Below are 7746 nucleotides of genomic sequence, written 5' to 3' on the forward strand. Positions count from 1 at the left end.
TGGCTCTTGCCCTCTTTCTGCTGCTGCTGATGCCTAGGTGCAGTGACGTCACTGGGCGGGGGCCAGGGATACAGGCTGCACCAGGTGACCCTCCGAAAGGCAGCGCTGATCCTCAAACAGCTGCGAAAGCAAAGGACACACCACTTGCCATAGAGGATAACTGGGGGATACTTGCCCATAGGGAACCATGGGGGAATACTTGCCCATAGTGAAACCATACTTGCCCATAGGGAACCATGGGGGAATACTTGCCCATAGTGAAACCATACTTGCCCATAGGGAATCATGGGGGAATACTTGCCCATAGTGAAACCATACTTGCCCATAGTGAAACCATACTTGCCCATAGGGAATCATGGGGGATTACTTGCCCATAGAGAAACCATACTTGCCCATAGGGAATCATGGGGGTTACTTGCCCATAGAGAAACCATACTTGCCCATAGGGAATCATGGGGGAATACTTGCCCATAGTGAAACCATACTTGCCCATAGGGAACCATGGGGGAATACTTGCCCATAGTGAAACCATACTTGCCCATAGGGAACCATGGGGGAATACTTGCCCATAGTGAAACCATACTTGCCCATAGGGAACCATGGGGGAATACTTGCCCATAGTGAAACCATACTTGCCCATAGGGAATCATGGGGGTTACTTGCCCATAGAGAAACCATACTTGCCCATAGTGAAACCATACTTGCCCATAGGGAATCATGGGGGAATACTTGCCCATAGTGAAACCATACTTGCCCATAGGGAACCATGGGGGAATACTTGCCCATAGTGAAACCATACTTCCCCATAGGGAATCATGGGGGAATACTTGCCCATAGTGAAACCATACTTGCCCATAGTGAAACCATACTTGCCCATAGGGAATCATGGGGGAATACTTGCCCATAGAGAAACCATACTTGCCCATAGGGAATCATGGGGGAATACTTGCCCATAGTGAAACCATACTTGCCCATAGGGAATCATGGGGGAATACTTGCCCATAGTGAAACCATACTTGCCCATAGGGAATCATGGGGGTTACTTGCCCATAGAGAAACCATACTTGCCCATAGGGAATCATGGGGGAATACTTGCCCATAGTGAAACCATACTTGCCCATAGGGAATCATGGGGGAATACTTGCCCATAGTGAAACCATACTTGCCCATAGGGAATCATGGGGGAATACTTGCCCATAGAGAAACCATACTTGCCCATAGGGAATCATGGGGGAATACTTGCCCATAGTGAAACCATACTTGCCCATAGGGAACCATGGGGGAATACTTGCCCATAGTGAAACCATACTTGCCCATAGGGAACCATGGGGGAATACTTGCCCATAGTGAAACCATACTTGCCCATAGGGAACCATGGGGGAATACTTGCCCATAGTGAAACCATACTTGCCCATAGGGAATCATGGGGGTTACTTGCCCATAGAGAAACCATACTTGCCCATAGTGAAACCATACTTGCCCATAGGGAATCATGGGGGAATACTTGCCCATAGTGAAACCATACTTGCCCATAGGGAACCATGGGGGAATACTTGCCCATAGTGAAACCATACTTGCCCATAGGGAATCATGGGGGAATACTTGCCCATAGTGAAACCATACTTGCCCTTAGGGAATCATGGGGGATTACTTGCCCATAGAGAAACCATACTTGCCCATAGGGAATCATGGGGGAATACTTGCCCATAGTGAAACCATACTTGCCCATAGGGAATCATGGGGGATTACTTGCCCATAGAGAAACCATACTTGCCCATAGGGAATCATGGGGGATTACTTGCCCATAGAGAAACCATACTTGCCCATAGGGAATCATGGGGGAATACTTGCCCATAGAGAAACCATCCTTGCCCATAGTGAAACCATACTTGCCCATAGGGAATCATGGGGGAATACTTGCCCATAGTAAAACCATACTTGCCCATAGGGAACCATGGGGGAATACTTGCCCATAGGGAATCATGGGGGAATACTTGCCCATAGTGAAACCATACTTGCCCATAGGGAATCATGGGGGATTACTTGCCCATAGAGAAACCATACTTGCCCATAGGGAATCATGGGGGAATACTTGCCCATAGTGAAACCATACTTGCCCATAGGGAATCATGGGGGAATACTTGCCCATAGAGAAACCATACTTGCCCATAGGGAATCATGGGGGATTACTTGCCCATAGAGAAACCATACTTGCCCATAGGGAATCATGGGGGATTACTTGCCCATAGAGAAACCATACTTGCCCATAGGGAATCACGGGGGAATACTTACCCATAGAGAAACCATACTTGCCCATAGGGAATCACGGGGGAATACTTACCCATAGAGAAACCATACTTGCCCATAGGGAACCATGGGGGAATACTTGCCCATAGAGAAACCATACTTGCCCATAGGGAACCATGGGGGAATACTTGCCCATAGTGAAACCATACTTGCCCATAGGAAAGCATTGGGGAATACTTCCTTGTCCATAGTGAAACTATACATGCTCATAAGGAATCATTGAAAAATACTTGCCCATAGCATTCTAGTCTCCCTGGGCAGGGAGTTCCAGGGTCTAAAGGCAGCTAAAGATGGATTGATTTTGTGGAATCTAGAATGTCTGCAATGTAAAACTAATTGTATCGTGAGAATAATTAAACTGAAATGAATTGAGTGTTTTGTATACTTTGTTTAGTGTTTGTTTGTGTGGTTAATTTTTATTCTTATATATGTTTTGAAAAATGCATTCATAAAAATATTTTTTTAACCAACCATTTTACCGTTTTACCAACTGCTCACTTTAAGCACATGAAACTATGTACATGTAAATACATTTAGGCTGTGCGTATATAGTAATTTAAATTTTACAATTATAATTGGGCTGTTTTAAGTCATAATCATTACCATGACATTCAGTGATATATATGGTGATTTATTATGGGTAATATTAGTACGATTAGTACCCCAGAGGACAGGATGAAAATGCAAAATGCCTCAAAGGGAGAGAAGAACTGCTGGACCTGATCCCCTTTTCCAGCACCATTCCCTTCTACTTTTGTGTCCTGTCTTTTTAGATTGTAAGCCTGAGGGCAGGGAACCGTCTAATTAAAATAATAATTATAAGCTGCTCTGAGAGCCTTTAGGGCTGAAGGGCGAGGTATGTATGTATGTATAAATAAATAAATAGATTAGAAAGCTGGACCAAAGCTAACAAAATGAATTTCAACATGAAGACATGTAAGATATTGTACTTAAGGTGAAAAAAATGAAATGCATAGATATAGGATGGGGGACACCTGGCTTAACGAGACTACGTGTGAAAAGGATCTAGGAGTCCTAGTAGAACACAATCTGAATGTGAGTGAACAGTGTGATGCGGCAGCTAAAAAGGCCAATATGATTCTAGGCTGCATCAATAGAAGTACAGTGCCTAGACCAAGGGAAGTAATAGTGCCACTCTATTCTGCTTTAGTCAGGCCTCACCTGGAATACTGTATCCAGTTGTGGGGACCACAATTCAAAAAGGATGTTGAGAAGCTGGTGTGTGCCCAGAGGATGGCGACTAAATGGTGAATGGTATGGAAACCATGCCCTATGAGGAGCGACTTAGGGAGCTGGGTATGTTTAGCCTGGAGAAGAGACAGTTAAGAGGCGATATGATAGCCTTGTTTAAATATTTGAAGGGTGTCATATTGAGGCTGGAGGAAGCCTGTTTTCCGCTGCTCCAGAGAATAGGACCGAGCAATGGATTCAAGCTGCAGGAGAAGAGATTCCACCTAAACATTAGGAGAAACATTCTAACAGTAAGAGCTGTTTGACAGTGGAACACTTTCCCTTGGAATGTGGTGGAGTCTCCTTTGAAGGATTTTAAAAATGAGGCTGGATATCCATCTATGTGGGGTGCTTTGATTGCGAGTCCCTGCATGGCAGGTTGGACTGGATGGCCTTTGTGGTCTCTTCCAACTTTATGATTCCATGATAAAACATGACTAAGGATTCTGCATGTTGTGGGATGGGAGGAACTCAAGGGAAGGGGGGTGACACTAACTCTAGTGATGCCACTGAACCATGATCCAAGAGGAAAATTGGGAGCCAGCATGAAATGATGCAAATACCTGGGAGGCTTCCCATCTTGCAAAACACTGGACTATGTGGGTGGATGGTAGCCGTATTAATACTTACCAAGCAAATCCTCAAATTTATACCTTGCTGTTGTTGTGGGCCTTAACATCATTTCCAACTTACGGTGATGGGGAATGTCTTCCAACTGGAGCATGGCTAAGAAGCAGTTTTATATTTCTAGGAGTGTTTTTAGCTTTTATTTGGCATCCACCATTTCAGCCTTCTGCTCAGGAATCCCCAAATATCCTCCATGTTAAGCATGACTTAAGAAGCATGGGTTTATATTTCTATGAGTGTTCTTAGCTTTTATTTGATCATGGCCTACATTTTTCTGGAAGATCCTACATTTTGCGGTGCCTTGTCCTCCTTTATGGTTATGACATCTGGCCACCCTGGGCAACTAGGTTTTCTTGTGCTTTCAAGCCATTTCTGACTTACGGCAACTCTAAGGCGAACCTTATCATGGGCTTTTCTTGGTGAGTTTCTTCAGAGGGGTTGGCCCTTAGCATCCTCTGAGGCTGAGAGTGTGACTTGGCAAAGGTCACCCAGTGGGTTTCCATGGCCAAGGATGGATTTGAATCCTGGTCTCCAGAGTCTCCAAAAGTTGTAGTGCAATGCTCAAACTACTATACTACACTGGGTTTTTTGTTGTTGTGTGCCTTCACATAGTTTCCAACTTAGGGCAACCCTGAAGCAAACCCTATCATGGGGTTTTCTTGGCAAGGTTGGTTCAGGGAGGTTTTCACGCTTGCCATCCTGTGAAGTTGAGAGTGTGAGACTTGCTCAAGGTGTGAATTGCTCAAAGGCAGCAAAAGGTGCTTCCTTAAGGCTTAGGATGCCTGGGTGAATGGCATCCCTGATGCTGAAACAGCAGATGAATAAATGTTACAGATGGTGCTCCCATTCTACCTTTTGTTCTGATCTGTAAGGGAATTTGGAGAATGTTTTCACACTTTGGATAGCTCTCTGGAGTTCACACCTGAACCGAGAGCAGTCACTGTCCCATTTACATCAGATCCACCTGCTGAGCCTCTGCCTGCCCAAATTTTGGGCTGTTCATGACTCGGGTGTCCGTGAAGCCTCCCAGGCATTTGCTGGAGTTGGAAGGATGCATCAAAAGGCGGGGGGGGGGGGGACAAAGAGGATGCAGACTGACACAAAATGTCCATACAGTTGGCTCTTTGTTTATCCACCGATTCAAGCATCCACAGCTTGAAAATACATATTTTTTTAATTCCAAAAAACAAACCTTGGTTTTCCTATTTTATATTAAGGGGCACCATTCTCCTGTGCCACTGCATATAATGGGACCTGAGCATCCATGGATTTTGGTATCCACAGGAGGAGGGGGTGTCCTGGAACCAAACCCCAGGAGATACCAAGGGCCTATTGTACATTGATTTTACACCTAGATCCAAATTTAGAAATAATTTGCTATTATTTAACTAGAAATAGGAACCAGCATGGTTCTAGTGCTCTGAATGCTAGACTCTGGGAGCCCAGGATTCATATTCTCACTCCATCATGGAAACCCCCTGGGTGGCCTTGGGAAAGTCACACTGTCCAAGAGAAAAGCAATGACAAACTGCCTCTGAATAAACCTTGACAAAAAAAGGATGGTGTTAATCATAAACTGGGAGGTTAATTTGAAGGTTGGAGTTTTCTCTCTTCCTACCTTAAGCATAAGCACCATGGCTGGCCCAGAGGCCATGTTGTTGACACTGGCAAAGGAGTCACTGGAGAAAGCCAAAGTGACAGCAGTATCACTCATCCACTCCCTTCTAGCAGGATCAGGAACAACTCCTGATCCCTTCCTTGGTTCTTATATAAGCAAAACCCATCCATCCTGCTTTCCTATCTGATTGTTACTAAAGCCACGGGATTTTATTTTCCCCATCATTTGGACACATGACATTAAGTAACTATTGAAGAATCATCCCCCGCCTACCTTTCTTGTGTAAGATTTGATGTTTAAATGGTGAGTTTTTACCAGACTTCAAAGACCTTGAAAGGGAAAAGGCTCCAGTTGTATTTGAGATATTTCAAGAAGCTCATGCTGGGAACTAAGCATAGATATCATGAAGTCGGAGGATGCTTGTTCCAGGCCCTGTCAACAAGTGATTAGGTATCTTTTTGTTATTTGGGGTTTAATTACACAACTACTGAAGTGTTTTTTTATAGTTGTATGCAAAGTAATACAAGTAGCAACTGGCAAAATATGTACCGTGCATGGCTAATAAATCATCTTGAGGCTTCTGTAAGCATAATATGCCAAGTATTAACTGGCGATCTCAAAAACCTGCATGTATTCTGGTTTGGTTAAACTAAAGGTATTATCCCATTTGAATTTTGTTTATGGGTAACTGTTTAGCATTACTTATGTTTATGCAGTGCATTAATAAAATAAAAACTTTTAAGATAGAAGTTAACAGAAAATATAAGAATCCATCTGGTATGTACTTCACAATTCAAACTGGAAACGCCAGGGTGGTCTAAAGGCTACACAGTACCAGAATAAGAGCAGAGAGCTAAATAGATTTAAAGCATCACTAAACATGTCAGGCTCAATTTAATGTATCCTCACAAGGCTATTGTTAGGACATAACATAGGAAAAAAATTTGGGACATGGACCAGCAAATGGGGCTTCTGAGTAAAACCGCTCCCTTCCCCATGCTTACAACCTCTACACACTTCTCCCACACACTCTGCCCCTGTTCTTACTCAATCTTCTCTACCACACCAGCTTTGTGCCAATTAATATTATTTGTCTTGCTTTCTTGCCAATTTTGCTTGCAACAACCTGCTAATTTATTCAATTACGCCACACTGGAGGTGCAGTATTATACCCCTACACACACACACACACACACACACACACACACACACACACACAATGCACAAAGCAGGAAAATTAGCTGTGAAAATGTCTTTAGCTTAGGGACGGGGAGAAAGAGATGTAATTAAGAGCATCTCCAATATTACTACAACACAAGATAATGAGATAATAATGATAGTATCAGCCAATCCATTCTACAAGACCTTGCCTTTGCTTTTTTGTTTCTATCACATTTGTCTTTTTCTTTGTAAACACCTTGCAGCCCCCCAGTCCCCACTTACAACCAAACACTGCCTTTAGCTTTGAGCTACAAATACTAATAGAGTTTTATGTACACTAATTTCACAAGAGAGCAGAATGTGGTACTCAGTACAGTATTCTGTTTCCCAGATATTTTCTTTCATGTTAGCACAGGTTTTAAGCTCCAAAAACACACTTGAAAATATAGACCACAAAGAAAGATAACCACGAAATGTCATGCATCCTTGACTAAAAGAACTGGGGGAAAAATCATGCAAAACAGCTTCTTCTTTTTTTGAAGTGCAGGATTATGCAAACTAACTTGAAATAATGTTTTCAGTTTCTACAAGATATAGAAGTTAGCCAGTTTTTGACATAGGATTTGCATTAGCTATGCATAGGACCTGTTTCTTAGAGCACAGCATATAGTATAGCCTTGAAGACTGCAAGGGTTCTCCTTGACCAGTATCTCTTCTGCTCACCTTAACTGTAACCCAACCTAATGTCTACTTTATAATATCTCTCTCATTCTAATATTTTA

This window comes from Sceloporus occidentalis, unplaced genomic scaffold (assembly GCF_023333645.1).
Source record: "Sceloporus occidentalis isolate IW3139 unplaced genomic scaffold, rSceOcc1.0.p SCAF_7, whole genome shotgun sequence".
In the NCBI taxonomy this organism is placed as follows: domain Eukaryota; kingdom Metazoa; phylum Chordata; class Lepidosauria; order Squamata; family Phrynosomatidae; genus Sceloporus; species Sceloporus occidentalis.